The sequence below is a fragment of the Sus scrofa genome, chromosome 1 (genome assembly GCF_054392235.1).
Source record: "Sus scrofa isolate SSC_HxYL_T2T_F1_AM1 chromosome 1, Sscrofa_HxYL_maternal_Yorkshire_Landrace_v2.0, whole genome shotgun sequence".
In the NCBI taxonomy this organism is placed as follows: Eukaryota; Metazoa; Chordata; class Mammalia; order Artiodactyla; family Suidae; genus Sus; species Sus scrofa.
Genome location: NC_139383.1, coordinates 152273427 through 152287673, shown reverse-complemented (window position 1 = coordinate 152287673; position 14247 = coordinate 152273427). Strand labels below are relative to the sequence as shown.

General features: G+C 72.3%; 5 non-coding genes across 5 annotated transcripts; all 5 read left to right on the top strand.

Annotated features, from left to right (window-relative positions):
* Window positions 1-1492: 1492 nt before the first annotated feature.
* On the top strand, window positions 1493-1586 carry LOC146406772 (small nucleolar RNA SNORD116). The gene has a single exon (XR_014834244.1). It is a non-coding gene; the product is annotated as a small nucleolar RNA SNORD116 (small nucleolar RNA).
* Window positions 1587-4211: 2625 nt separating this feature from the next.
* LOC146406771 (small nucleolar RNA SNORD116) lies at window positions 4212-4305 on the top strand. The gene has a single exon (XR_014834243.1). It is a non-coding gene; the product is annotated as a small nucleolar RNA SNORD116 (small nucleolar RNA).
* Window positions 4306-6930: 2625 nt separating this feature from the next.
* On the top strand, window positions 6931-7024 carry LOC146406770 (small nucleolar RNA SNORD116). The gene has a single exon (XR_014834242.1). It is a non-coding gene; the product is annotated as a small nucleolar RNA SNORD116 (small nucleolar RNA).
* Window positions 7025-9641: 2617 nt separating this feature from the next.
* Window positions 9642-9735, top strand: LOC146406769 (small nucleolar RNA SNORD116). The gene has a single exon (XR_014834241.1). It is a non-coding gene; the product is annotated as a small nucleolar RNA SNORD116 (small nucleolar RNA).
* Window positions 9736-12351: 2616 nt separating this feature from the next.
* LOC146406768 (small nucleolar RNA SNORD116) lies at window positions 12352-12445 on the top strand. Its single transcript, XR_014834239.1, has one exon. It is a non-coding gene; the product is annotated as a small nucleolar RNA SNORD116 (small nucleolar RNA).
* Window positions 12446-14247: the final 1802 nt, after the last annotated feature.

The window sequence follows — 14247 nt, the reverse complement described above, 5'->3', positions numbered from 1 at the left end:
GTGAGTTTCGGTGCGAGGGTCCCGCTGGGCCCAGGGTCTAGTGCGTCTCCCGTGGAGATGCTGGTGCTGGAGTTAGGGAGGCCTGGGTGTGCATGGGTGTGGCACGCAAAGGAGAGGGTCCCATGGGGCCCGGCGGGCCTTCCGGTGCTGGCGGCGGGGCTGTGGCGTGTGCCTTGCGTGGGGCCCGAGCGCCCAACTGGTGGCAGGCTCCGGGCGCCCGGCGGCAGGCGGTCTGTGCGGGTTGCGTTGTGTCCGGTGGACAGGCGGCAGCCGTGGGGCGGGGTTTGGGGCAGGCAGGCCTCCGGTGTCCCCAGAGTGCCCCGGGGAGACCTGCCTGAGGGACCCAGGTCCCGCGCGCCAGGGGGCCTGGTGTGGCGGGCCTGGAGGGTGAAGGGCGAGCGACCCGAGCCCACAGCCTGGCGGCAGGGGACGCCCCTGGCCATTGGCGGTCAGGGCGAGGTGCGGCCCTGCGGGGTCTCGCACAGGCTCCAGGGCCCTTGGGGTCCCGGAGGGTCCAGCAGAAGGGTCTGTGTTTTGCCCGGGGTCCTGAGAGCGTGCTGGGGATAGCAGGGGTGGAGTGCAGGTGTGCCCATGGGCGCCCCGGGTCCAGGGCTCGCGGAGCCGCTCTCGGGGCGGAGACCTTGCCCCCAGGGGCACGTCAGCGGTCCTGAGGTGAGGCTCCTGCAGAGCACTCTGGGCCGCGTGTGTCTCTCCCTGCGTGGGCAGGCAGTGTCGGTGGCCGGAGCGAGGGTGTTTTCCCATCGGGGTGAGAGGGAGAGCCCCAGGGTGGGCCTGGGGGCGGAATCGGACTCGGGGTTGGGGTGGACTCTTCTGAAGCTGGGAGGGGTGCGGGTGGGCAGGGCCTTAGGGAGCCTGAGGGAGGCGCGGTTCCTGGGGGAAGGGTGTGGCGAGGCGGCGGCAGCCCGCGTCGCGCTGTGGCGCCCCAGCGAAGGGGCAGTGCTGGCCACTCGTGTGGCCCTTTGGCTGCTGGCACCCAGTGAGAGGGGGGAGGCCAGGGACAGGTGGCAGCCAGGCTGCCCACAGGCCCTGGGCGGTGGGGGGCCCGGCCCCTGTGCCTTGGGCAGCCTGGCCCCTTGCTGAGGCGTGCTTGCGCGTGTCCGTTGTCGCCCTCACCCAGCTGCTGCGGCGGAGAGACGGAGGCCAGCGCGGGGAGCGGAAGCCGGAGCCTGTCGGGAGCGACCCCGGGAAGGCCAGTCCCTCCTGCCGGTGGGAGGCGTGTTGGCGTGCGGCCGGTGGCGGGATCGATGGCCACCTGGTAGGCGATGGTAAGCGGCGGTGGCCTGCGCCAAGGTAGCCCCCGGGGGGCGGTGTGTGGCGCCCGGACCCGCACCCTCTGCTCCCGGGGGTGGAGCTGACCTGCTTGCCCGCGGTTGGGCTCGGGAGCCTGCGGGCCGCGGCCAGGAGGGAGCTGGCTGGCCGTCCCGGCGGTGGGGGCTGTGGCGGTGGCCGTCCCGCGGGTGTGCCCGTGCTCGGATCGATGATGACACCCACAAACGCATTCCTTGGAAAATCTGAACAAAATGAGTGAGAACTCACTACCGTCTCCTCATCGCAAACTGAGGTCCGGCACGTGGCTCCCACAGGGGACGTCGGGGGAGGGTCCCGTTGCCTTGGCTCCCTTGGGTGCGTGCAGCCCTGGGGCGCAGGTGGGGGCAGGCAGGCCTCCGGTGGCCCCGGAGGGCCATGGGGAGAGGAGCCTTGGGGCTGGCCTCCTCGAGGGCAGCCCCGGGGCCCCGGGGCCCCCGGTGCCGGGCGGCAAAGCCTTGGGAGTGGCAGGCCCAGTGTGGGGTGGGCTGCCTGCGGTGTGTGTGAGCGCCGCTGGGCTCTCAGGCCTGCGGCTGCCTCCTTGAGGCCTCCGCGGGGTCCTGCCCGCGGTGTCGGGCGCAGAGGGTGTCTGTAGGTTGCGGGTGAGCAGCGGGGGCCTTGGCCTCGGCGGGACTGCCGACCCAGGTTCTGGTGGGGAGAGAGGAGGCCGGCCGGGGGGCCTTGCCGAGATGGCCGTTTGGGCGGGGTCGGACGCCTTGGCCTGGGCCTTCACGGGGTCGGCGGGGCTGCCAGTGCCTTTCCCTCGCAGAGTCCTTGGTGGTCATCGAGAACCCTGGAGCCCCTGCGGCATTTCCCAGAGACGTGGAGGCGGTGGGGCGCCAGGTGGCCCTGGGCGGTGCCGAGTCGGCCGCGGACTGGGGTCGAGAGAAGTGCAGGAGGGCCAGAGGTCCTGGGCCAGTGTGCGCAGAGCACCGTGAGGGGGAGTGTTGGGTGCCCGGGGCGGCAGTGCCTTCAGGGCGGCCTGGGCTATGATGTGGGATATCCTCAGAGATTTGGGCGGCGCGTGGAAGGCAGGACGGAGGGGTCCCGGGCACGTGAATGGGAGCTGGGTGCCTGTGCCCTGGCCGGTCATGGGTGCCGGCGGGGCAGAGAAGTGTGAGCCCGCGGCCAGCTCCCGGGGCCGCTAAGGTGTCCACACACGGGGCTGGGCATTGAGGCCGTGCGGCGCCCCTGCCCTGGCTGAGGCCGTGTTCCCGGGGAGGGAGGACAGGGAGTTGCGCAGTGGGAGGCAGTGTGAGGTTGATACCCAGCAGAGCTAGCCACGCCTGCGGACTGGAGCCCAGCCGAGCTGGTGCCGGGCGGGAGCTGGTGGCAAGGAGGGAGTCTGCTGTGGAGGAAAGGGGGCAGGTGGCGGCGGAAGGGGCGTGAGGGCGTGAGTTTCGGTGCGAGGGTCCCGCTGGGCCCAGGGTCTAGTGCGTCTCCCGTGGAGATGCTGGTGCTGGAGTTAGGGAGGCCTGGGTGTGCATGGGTGTGGCACGCAAAGGAGAGGGTCCCATGGGGCCCGGCGGGCCTTCCGGTGCTGGCGGCGGGGCTGTGGCGTGTGCCTTGCGTGGGGCCCGAGCGCCCAACTGGTGGCAGGCTCCGGGCGCCCGGCGGCAGGCGGTCTGTGCGGGTTGCGTTGTGTCCGGTGGACAGGCGGCAGCCGTGGGGCGGGGTTTGGGGCAGGCAGGCCTCCGGTGTCCCCAGAGTGCCCCGGGGAGACCTGCCTGAGGGACCCAGGTCCCGCGCGCCAGGGGGCCTGGTGTGGCGGGCCTGGAGGGTGAAGGGCGAGCGACCCGAGCCCACAGCCTGGCGGCAGGGGACGCCCCTGGCCATTGGCGGTCAGGGCGAGGTGCGGCCCTGCGGGGTCTCGCCCAGGCTCCAGGGCCCTTGGGGTCCCGGAGGGTCCAGCAGAAGGGTCTGTGTTTTGCCCGGGGTCCTGAGAGCGTGCTGGGGATAGCAGGGGTGGAGTGCAGGTGTGCCCATGGGCGCCCCGGGTCCAGGGCCCGCGGAGCCGCTCTCGGGGCGGAGACCTTGCCCCCAGGGGCACGTCAGCGGTCCTGAGGTGAGGCTCCTGCAGAGCACTCTGGGCCGCGTGTGTCTCTCCCTGCGTGGGCAGGCAGTGTCGGTGGCCGGAGCGAGGGTGTTTTCCCATCGGGGTGAGAGGGAGAGCCCCAGGGTGGGCCTGGGGGCGGAATCGGACTCGGGGTTGGGGTGGACTCTTCTGAAGCTGGGAGGGGTGCGGGTGGGCAGGGCCTTAGGGAGCCTGAGGGAGGCGCGGTTCCTGGGGGAAGGGTGTGGCGAGGCGGCGGCAGCCCGCGTCGCGCTGTGGCGCCCCAGCGAAGGGGCAGTGCTGGCCACTCGTGTGGCCCTTTGGCTGCTGGCACCCAGTGAGAGGGGGGAGGCCAGGGACAGGTGGCAGCCAGGCTGCCCACAGGCCCTGGGCGGTGGGGGGCCCGGCCCCTGTGCCTTGGGCAGCCTGGCCCCTTGCTGAGGCGTGCTTGCGCGTGTCCGTTGTCGCCCTCACCCAGCTGCTGCGGCGGAGAGACGGAGGCCAGCGCGGGGAGCGGAAGCCGGAGCCTGTCGGGAGCGACCCCGGGAAGGCCAGTCCCTCCTGCCGGAGGGAGGCGTGTTGGCGTGCGGCCGGTGGCGGGATCGATGGCCACCTGGTAGGCGATGGTAAGCGGCAGTGGCCTGCGCCAAGGTAGCCCCCGGGGGGCGGTGTGTGGCGCCCGGACCCGCACCCTCTGCTCCCGGGGGTGGAGCTGACCTGCTTGCCCGCGGTTGGGCTCGGGAGCCTGCGGGCCGCGGCCAGGAGGGAGCTGGCTGGCCGTCCCGGCGGTGGGGGCTGTGGCGGTGGCCGTCCCGCGGGTGTGCCCGTGCTCGGATCGATGATGACACCCACAAACGCATTCCTTGGAAAATCTGAACAAAATGAGTGAGAACTCACTACCGTCTCCTCATCGCAAACTGAGGTCCGGCACGTGGCTCCCACAGGGGACGTCGGGGGAGGGTCCCGTTGCCTTGGCTCCCTTGGGTGCGTGCAGCCCTGGGGCGCAGGTGGGGGCAGGCAGGCCTCCGGTGGCCCCGGAGGGCCATGGGGAGAGGAGCCTTGGGGCTGGCCTCCTCGAGGGCAGCCCCGGGGCCCCGGGGCCCCCGGTGCCCGGCGGCAAAGCCTTGGGAGTGGCAGGCCCAGTGTGGGGTGGGCTGCCTGCGGTGTGTGTGAGCGCCGCTGGGCTCTCAGGCCTTCTGCTGCCTCCTTGAGGCCTCCGCGGGGTCCTGCCCGCGGTGTCGGGCGCAGAGGGTGTCTGTAGGTTGCGGGTGAGCAGCGGGGGCCTTGGCCTCGGCGGGACTGCCGACCCAGGTTCTGGTGGGGAGAGAGGAGGCCGGCCGGGGGGCCTTGCCGAGATGGCCGTTTGGGCGGGGTCGGACGCCTTGGCCTGGGCCTTCACGGGGTCGGCGGGGCTGCCAGTGCCTTTCCCTCGCAGAGTCCTTGGTGGTCATCGAGAACCCTGGAGCTCCTGCGGCATTTCCCAGAGACGTGGAGGCGGTGGGGCGCCAGGTGGCCCTGGGCGGTGCCGAGTCGGCCGCGGACTGGGGTCGAGAGAAGTGCAGGAGGGCCAGAGGTCCTGGGCCAGTGTGCGCAGAGCACCGTGAGGGGGAGTGTTGGGTGCCCGGGGCGGCAGTGCCTTCAGGGCGGCCTGGGCTATGATGTGGGATATCCTCAGAGATTTGGGCGGCGCGTGGAAGGCAGGACGGAGGGGTCCCGGGCACGTGAATGGGAGCTGGGTGCCTGTGCCCTGGCCGGTCATGGGTGCCGGCGGGGCAGAGAAGTGTGAGCCCGCGGCCAGCTCCCGGGGCCGCTAAGGTGTCCACACACGGGGCTGGGCATTGAGGCCGTGCGGCGCCCCTGCCCTGGCTGAGGCCGTGTTCCCGGGGAGGGAGGACAGGGAGTTGCGCAGTGGGAGGCAGTGTGAGGTTGATACCCAGCAGAGCTAGCCACGCCTGCGGACTGGAGCCCAGCCGAGCTGGTGCCGGGCGGGAGCTGGTGGCAAGGAGGGAGTCTGCTGTGGAGGAAAGGGGGCAGGTGGCGGCGGAAGGGGCGTGAGGGCGTGAGTTTCGGTGCGAGGGTCCCGCTGGGCCCAGGGTCTAGTGCGTCTCCCGTGGAGATGCTGGTGCTGGAGTTAGGGAGGCCTGGGTGTGCATGGGTGTGGCACGCAAAGGAGAGGGTCCCATGGGGCCCGGCGGGCCTTCCGGTGCTGGCGGCGGGGCTGTGGCGTGTGCCTTGCGTGGGGCCCGAGCGCCCAACTGGTGGCAGGCTCCGGGCGCCCGGCGGCAGGCGGTCTGTGCGGGTTGCGTTGTGTCCGGTGGACAGGCGGCAGCCGTGGGGCGGGGTTTGGGGCAGGCAGGCCTCCGGTGTCCCCAGAGTGCCCCGGGGAGACCTGCCTGAGGGACCCAGGTCCCGCGCGCCAGGGGGCCTGGTGTGGCGGGCCTGGAGGGTGAAGGGCGAGCGACCCGAGCCCACAGCCTGGCGGCAGGGGACGCCCCTGGCCATTGGCGGTCAGGGCGAGGTGCGGCCCTGCGGGGTCTCGCCCAGGCTCCAGGGCCCTTGGGGTCCCGGAGGGTCCAGCAGAAGGGTCTGTGTTTTGCCCGGGGTCCTGAGAGCGTGCTGGGGATAGCAGGGGTGGAGTGCAGGTGTGCCCATGGGCGCCCCGGGTCCAGGGCCCGCGGAGCCGCTCTCGGGGCGGAGACCTTGCCCCCAGGGGCACGTCAGCGGTCCTGAGGTGAGGCTCCTGCAGAGCACTCTGGGCCGCGTGTGTCTCTCCCTGCGTGGGCAGGCAGTGTCGGTGGCCGGAGCGAGGGTGTTTTCCCATCGGGGTGAGAGGGAGAGCCCCAGGGTGGGCCTGGGGGCGGAATCGGACTCGGGGTTGGGGTGGACTCTTCTGAAGCTGGGAGGGGTGCGGGTGGGCAGGGCCTTAGGGAGCCTGAGGGAGGCGCGGTTCCTGGGGGAAGGGTGTGGCGAGGCGGCGGCAGCCCGCGTCGCGCTGTGGCGCCCCAGCGAAGGGGCAGTGCTGGCCACTCGTGTGGCCCTTTGGCTGCTGGCACCCAGTGAGAGGGGGGAGGCCAGGGACAGGTGGCAGCCAGGCTGCCCACAGGCCCTGGGCGGTGGGGGGCCCGGCCCCTGTGCCTTGGGCAGCCTGGCCCCTTGCTGAGGCGTGCTTGCGCGTGTCCGTTGTCGCCCTCACCCAGCTGCTGCGGCGGAGAGACGGAGGCCAGCGCGGGGAGCGGAAGCCGGAGCCTGTCGGGAGCGACCCCGGGAAGGCCAGTCCCTCCTGCCGGAGGGAGGCGTGTTGGCGTGCGGCCGGTGGCGGGATCGATGGCCACCTGGTAGGCGATGGTAAGCGGCAGTGGCCTGCGCCAAGGTAGCCCCCGGGGGGCGGTGTGTGGCGCCCGGACCCGCACCCTCTGCTCCCGGGGGTGGAGCTGACCTGCTTGCCCGCGGTTGGGCTCGGGAGCCTGCGGGCCGCGGCCAGGAGGGAGCTGGCTGGCCGTCCCGGCGGTGGGGGCTGTGGCGGTGGCCGTCCCGCGGGTGTGCCCGTGCTCGGATCGATGATGACACCCACAAACGCATTCCTTGGAAAATCTGAACAAAATGAGTGAGAACTCACTACCGTCTCCTCATCGCAAACTGAGGTCCGGCACGTGGCTCCCACAGGGGACGTCGGGGGAGGGTCCCGTTGCCTTGGCTCCCTTGGGTGCGTGCAGCCCTGGGGCGCAGGTGGGGGCAGGCAGGCCTCCGGTGGCCCCGGAGGGCCATGGGGAGAGGAGCCTTGGGGCTGGCCTCCTCGAGGGCAGCCCCGGGGCCCCGGGGCCCCCGGTGCCCGGCGGCAAAGCCTTGGGAGTGGCAGGCCCAGTGTGGGGTGGGCTGCCTGCGGTGTGTGTGAGCGCCGCTGGGCTCTCAGGCCTTCTGCTGCCTCCTTGAGGCCTCCGCGGGGTCCTGCCCGCGGTGTCGGGCGCAGAGGGTGTCTGTAGGTTGCGGGTGAGCAGCGGGGGCCTTGGCCTCGGCGGGACTGCCGACCCAGGTTCTGGTGGGGAGAGAGGAGGCCGGCCGGGGGGCCTTGCCGAGATGGCCGTTTGGGCGGGGTCGGACGCCTTGGCCTGGGCCTTCACGGGGTCGGCGGGGCTGCCAGTGCCTTTCCCTCGCAGAGTCCTTGGTGGTCATCGAGAACCCTGGAGCTCCTGCGGCATTTCCCAGAGACGTGGAGGCGGTGGGGCGCCAGGTGGCCCTGGGCGGTGCCGAGTCGGCCGCGGACTGGGGTCGAGAGAAGTGCAGGAGGGCCAGAGGTCCTGGGCCAGTGTGCGCAGAGCACCGTGAGGGGGAGTGTTGGGTGCCCGGGGCGGCAGTGCCTTCAGGGCGGCCTGGGCTATGATGTGGGATATCCTCAGAGATTTGGGCGGCGCGTGGAAGGCAGGACGGAGGGGTCCCGGGCACGTGAATGGGAGCTGGGTGCCTGTGCCCTGGCCGGTCATGGGTGCCGGCGGGGCAGAGAAGTGTGAGCCCGCGGCCAGCTCCCGGGGCCGCTAAGGTGTCCACACACGGGGCTGGGCATTGAGGCCGTGCGGCGCCCCTGCCCTGGCTGAGGCCGTGTTCCCGGGGAGGGAGGACAGGGAGTTGCGCAGTGGGAGGCAGTGTGAGGTTGATACCCAGCAGAGCTAGCCACGCCTGCGGACTGGAGCCCAGGCGAGCTAGTTCCGGGCGGGAGCTGGTGGCAAGGAGGGAGTCTGCTGTGGAGGAAAGGGGGCAGGTGGCGGCGGAAGGGGCGTGAGTTTCGGTGCGAGGGTCCCGCTGGGCCCAGGGTCTGGTGCGTCTCCCGTGGAGATGCTGGTGCTGGAGTTAGGGAGGCCTGGGTGTGCATGGGTGTGGCACGCAAAGGAGAGGGTCCCATGGGGCCCGGCGGGCCTTCCGGTGCTGGCGGCGGGGCTGTGGCGTGTGCCTTGCGTGGGGCCCGAGCGCCCAACTGGTGGCAGGCTCCGGGCGCCCGGCGGCAGGCGGTCTGTGCGGGTTGCGTTGTGTCCGGTGGACAGGCGGCAGCCGTGGGGCGGGGTTTGGGGCAGGCAGGCCTCCGGTGTCCCCAGAGTGCCCCGGGGAGACCTGCCTGAGGGACCCAGGTCCCGCGCGCCAGGGGGCCTGGTGTGGCGGGCCTGGAGGGTGAAGGGCGAGCGACCCGAGCCCACAGCCTGGCGGCAGGGGACGCCCCTGGCCATTGGCGGTCAGGGCGAGGTGCGGCCCTGCGGGGTCTCGCACAGGCTCCAGGGCCCTTGGGGTCCCGGAGGGTCCAGCAGAAGGGTCTGTGTTTTGCCCGGGGTCCTGAGAGCGTGCTGGGGATAGCAGGGGTGGAGTGCAGGTGTGCCCATGGGCGCCCCGGGTCCAGGGCCCGCGGAGCCGCTCTCGGGGCGGAGACCTTGCCCCCAGGGGCACGTCAGCGGTCCTGAGGTGAGGCTCCTGCAGAGCACTCTGGGCCGCGTGTGTCTCTCCCTGCGTGGGCAGGCAGTGTCGGTGGCCGGAGCGAGGGTGTTTTCCCATCGGGGTGAGAGGGAGAGCCCCAGGGTGGGCCTGGGGGCGGAATCGGACTCGGGGTTGGGGTGGACTCTTCTGAAGCTGGGAGGGGTGCGGGTGGGCAGGGCCTTAGGGAGCCTGAGGGAGGCGCGGTTCCTGGGGGAAGGGTGTGGCGAGGCGGCGGCAGCCCGCGTCGCGCTGTGGCGCCCCAGCGAAGGGGCAGTGCTGGCCACTCGTGTGGCCCTTTGGCTGCTGGCACCCAGTGAGAGGGGGGAGGCCAGGGACAGGTGGCAGCCAGGCTGCCCACAGGCCCTGGGCGGTGGGGGGCCCGGCCCCTGTGCCTTGGGCAGCCTGGCCCCTTGCTGAGGCGTGCTTGCGCGTGTCCGTTGTCGCCCTCACCCAGCTGCTGCGGCGGAGAGACGGAGGCCAGCGCGGGGAGCGGAAGCCGGAGCCTGTCGGGAGCGACCCCGGGAAGGCCAGTCCCTCCTGCCGGAGGGAGGCGTGTTGGCGTGCGGCCGGTGGCGGGATCGATGGCCACCTGGTAGGCGATGGTAAGCGGCAGTGGCCTGCGCCAAGGTAGCCCCCGGGGGGCGGTGTGTGGCGCCCGGACCCGCACCCTCTGCTCCCGGGGGTGGAGCTGACCTGCTTGCCCGCGGTTGGGCTCGGGAGCCTGCGGGCCGCGGCCAGGAGGGAGCTGGCTGGCCGGCCCGGCGGTGGGGGCTGTGGCGGTGGCCGTCCCGCGGGTGTGCCCGTGCTCGGATCGATGATGACACCCACAAACGCATTCCTTGGAAAATCTGAACAAAATGAGTGAGAACTCACTACCGTCTCCTCATCGCAAACTGAGGTCCGGCACGTGGCTCCCACAGGGGACGTCGGGGGAGGGTCCCGTTGCCTTGGCTCCCTTGGGTGCGTGCAGCCCTGGGGCGCAGGTGGGGGCAGGCAGGCCTCCGGTGGCCCCGGAGGGCCATGGGGAGAGGAGCCTTGGGGCTGGCCTCCTCGAGGGCAGCCCCGGGGCCCCGGGGCCCCCGGTGCCCGGCGGCAAAGTCTTGGGAGTGGCAGGCCCAGTGTGGGGTGGGCTGCCTGCGGTGTGTGTGAGCGCCGCTGGGCTCTCAGGCCTGCGGCTGCCTCCTTGAGGCCTCCGCGGGGTCCTGCCCGCGGTGTCGGGCGCAGAGTGTGTCTGTAGGTTGCGGGTGAGCAGCGGGGGCCTTGGCCTCGGCGGGACTGCCGACCCAGGTTCTGGTGGGGAGAGAGGAGGCCGGCCGGGGGGCCTTGCCGAGATGGCCGTTTGGGCGGGGTCGGACGCCTTGGCCTGGGCCTTCACGGGGTCGGCGGGGCTGCCAGTGCCTTTCCCTCGCAGAGTCCTTGGTGGTCATCGAGAACCCTGGAGCCCCTGCGGCATTTCCCAGAGACGTGGAGGCGGTGGGCGCCAGGTGGCCCTGGGCGGTGCCGAGTCGGCCGCGGACTGGGGTCGAGAGAAGTGCAGGAGGGCCAGAGGTCCTGGGCCAGTGTGCGCAGAGCACCGTGAGGGGGAGTGTTGGTTGCCCGGGGCGGCAGTGCCTTCAGGGCGGCCTGGGCTATGATGTGGGATATCCTCAGAGATTTGGGCGGCGCGTGGAAGGCAGGACGGAGGGGTCCCGGGCACGTGAATGGGAGCTGGGTGCCTGTGCCCTGGCCGGTCATGGGTGCCGGCGGGGCATAGAAGTGTGAGCCCGCGGCCAGCTCCCGGGGCCGCTAAGGTGTCCACACACGGGGCTGGGCATTGAGGCCGTGCGGCGCCCCTGCCCTGGCTGAGGCCGTGTTCCCGGGGAGGGAGGACAGGGAGTTGCGCAGTGGGAGGCAGTGTGAGGTTGATACCCAGCAGAGCTAGCCACGCCTGCGGACTGGAGCCCAGCCGAGCTGGTGCCGGGCGGGAGCTGGTGGCAAGGAGGGAGTCTGCTGTGGAGGAAAGGGGGCAGGTGGCGGCGGAAGGGGCGTGAGTTTCGGTGCGAGGGTCCCGCTGGGCCCAGGGTCTGGTGCGTCTCCCGTGGAGATGCTGGTGCTGGAGTTAGGGAGGCCTGGGTGTGCATGGGTGTGGCACGCAAAGGAGAGGGTCCCATGGGGCCCGGCGGGCCTTTCGGTGCTGGCGGCGGGGCTGTGGCGTGTGCCTTGCGTGGGGCCCGAGCGCCCAACTGGTGGCAGGCTCCGGGCGCCCGGCGGCAGGCGGTCTGTGCGGGTTGCGTTGTGTCCGGTGGACAGGCGGCAGCCGTGGGGCGGGGTTTGGGGCAGGCAGGCCTCCGGTGTCCCCAGAGTGCCCCGGGGAGACCTGCCTGAGGGACCCAGGTCCCGCGCGCCAGGGGGCCTGGTGTGGCGGGCCTGGAGGGTGAAGGGCGAGCGACCCGAGCCCACAGCCTGGCGGCAGGGGACGCCCCTGGCCATTGGCGGTCAGGGCGAGGTGCGGCCCTGCGGGGTCTCGCACAGGCTCCAGGGCCCTTGGGGTCCCGGAGGGTCCAGCAGAAGGGTCTGTGTTTTGCCCGGGGTCCTGAGAGCGTGCTGGGGATAGCAGGGGTGGAGTGCAGGTGTGCCCATGGGCGCCCCGGGTCCAGGGCCCGCGGAGCCGCTCTCGGGGCGGAGACCTTGCCCCCAGGGGCACGTCAGCGGTCCTGAGGTGAGGCTCCTGCAGAGCACTCTGGGCCGCGTGTGTCTCTCCCTGCGTGGGCAGGCAGTGTCGGTGGCCGGAGCGAGGGTGTTTTCCCATCGGGGTGAGAGGGAGAGCCCCAGGGTGGGCCTGGGGGCGGAATCGGACTCGGGGTTGGGGTGGACTCTTCTGAAGCTGGGAGGGGTGCGGGTGGGCAGGGCCTTAGGGAGCCTGAGGGAGGCGCGGTTCCTGGGGGAAGGGTGTGGCGAGGCGGCGGCAGCCCGCGTCGCGCTGTGGCGCCCCAGCGAAGGGGCAGTGCTGGCCACTCGTGTGGCCCTTTGGCTGCTGGCACCCAGTGAGAGGGGGGAGGCCAGGGACAGGTGGCAGCCAGGCTGCCCACAGGCCCTGGGCGGTGGGGGGCCCGGCCCCTGTGCCTTGGGCAGCCTGGCCCCTTGCTGAGGCGTGCTTGCGCGTGTCCGTTGTCGCCCTCACCCAGCTGCTGCGGCGGAGAGACGGAGGCCAGCGCGGGGAGCGGAAGCCGGAGCCTGTCGGGAGCGACCCCGGGAAGGCCAGTCCCTCCTGCCGGAGGGAGGCGTGTTGGCGTGCGGCCGGTGGCGGGATCGATGGCCACCTGGTAGGCGATGGTAAGCGGCGGTGGCCTGCGCCAAGGTAGCCCCCGGGGGGCGGTGTGTGGCGCCCGGACCCGCACCCTCTGCTCCCGGGGGTGGAGCTGACCTGCTTGCCCGCGGTTGGGCTCGGGAGCCTGCGGGCCGCGGCCAGGAGGGAGCTGGCTGGCCGTCCCGGCGGTGGGGGCTGTGGCGGTGGCCGTCCCGCGGGTGTGCCCGTGCTCGGATCGATGATGACACCCACAAACGCATTCCTTGGAAAATCTGAACAAAATGAGTGAGAACTCACTACCGTCTCCTCATCGCAAACTGAGGTCCGGCACGTGGCTCCCACAGGGGACGTCGGGGGAGGGTCCCGTTGCCTTGGCTCCCTTGGGTGCGTGCAGCCCTGGGGCGCAGGTGGGGGCAGGCAGGCCTCCGGTGGCCCCGGAGGGCCATGGGGAGAGGAGCCTTGGGGCTGGCCTCCTCGAGGGCAGCCCCGGGGCCCCGGGGCCCCCGGTGCCGGGCGGCAAAGCCTTGGGAGTGGCAGGCCCAGTGTGGGGTGGGCTGCCTGCGGTGTGTGTGAGCGCCGCTGGGCTCTCAGGCCTGCGGCTGCCTCCTTGAGGCCTCCGCGGGGTCCTGCCCGCGGTGTTGGGCGCAGAGGGTGTCTGTAGGTTGCGGGTGAGCAGCGGGGGCCTTGGCCTCGGCGGGACTGCCGACCCAGGTTCTGGTGGGGAGAGAGGAGGCCGGCCGGGGGGCCTTGCCGAGATGGCCGTTTGGGCGGGGTCGGACGCCTTGGCCTGGGCCTTCACGGGGTCGGCGGGGCTGCCAGTGCCTTTCCCTCGCAGAGTCCTTGGTGGTCATCGAGAACCCTGGAGCCCCTGCGGCATTTCCCAGAGAGGTGGAGGCGGTGGGGCGCCAGGTGGCCCTGGGCGGTGCCGAGTCGGCCGCGGACTGGGGTCGAGAGAAGTGCAGGAGGGCCAGAGGTCCTGGGCCAGTGTGCGCAGAGCACCGTGAGGGGGAGTGTTGGGTGCCCGGGGCGGCAGTGCCTTCAGGGCGGCCAGGGCTATGATGTGGGATATCCTCAGAGATTTGGGCGGCGCGTGGAAGGCAGGACGGAGGGGTCCCGGGCACGTGAATGGGAGCTGGGTGCCTGTGCCCTGGCCGGTCATGGGTGCCAGCGGGGCAGAGAAGTGTGAGCCCGCGGCCAGCTCCCGGGGCCGCTAAGGTGTCCACACACGGGGCTGGGCATTGAGGCCGTGCGGCGCCCCTGCCCTGGCTGAGGCCGTGTTCCCGGGGAGGGAGGACAGGGAGTTGCGCAGTGGGAGGCAGTGTGAGGTTGATACCCAGCAGAGCTAGCCACGCCTGCGGACTGGAGCCCAGCCGAGCTGGTGCCGGGCGGGAGCTGGTGGCAAGGAGGGAGTCTGCTGTGGAGGAAAGGGGGCAGGTGGCGGCGGAAGGGGCGTGAGTTTCGGTGCGAGGGTCCCGCTGGGCCCAGGGTCTGGTGCGTCTCCCGTGGAGATGCTGGTGCTGGAGTTAGGGAGGCCTGGGTGTGCATGGGTGTGGCACGCAAAGGAGAGGGTCCCATGGGGCCCGGCGGGCCTTCCGGTGCTGGCGGCGGGGCTGTGGCGTGTGCCTTGCGTGGGGCCCGAGCGCCCAACTGGTGGCAGGCTCCGGGCGCCCGGCGGCAGGCGGTCTGTGCGGGTTGCGTTGTGTCCGGTGGACAGGCGGCAGCCGTGGGGCGGGGTTTGGGGCAGGCAGGCCTCCGGTGTCCCCAGAGTGCCCCGGGGAGACCTGCCTGAGGGACCCAGGTCCCGCGCGCCAGGGGGCCTGGTGTGGCGGGCCTGGAGGGTGAAGGGCGAGCGACCCGAGCCCACAGCCTGGCGGCAGGGGACGCCCCTGGCCATTGGCGGTCAGGGCGAGGTGCGGCCCTGCGGGGTCTCGCACAGGCTCCAGGGCCCTTGGGGTCCCGGAGGGTCCAGCAGAAGGGTCTGTGTTTTGCCCGGGGTCCTGAGAGCGTGCTGGGGATAGCAGGGGTGGAGTGCAGGTGTGCCCATGGGCGCCCCGGGTCCAGGGCCCGCGGAGCCGCTCTCGGGGCGGAGACCTTGCCCCCAGGGGCACGTCAGCGGTCCTGAGGTGAG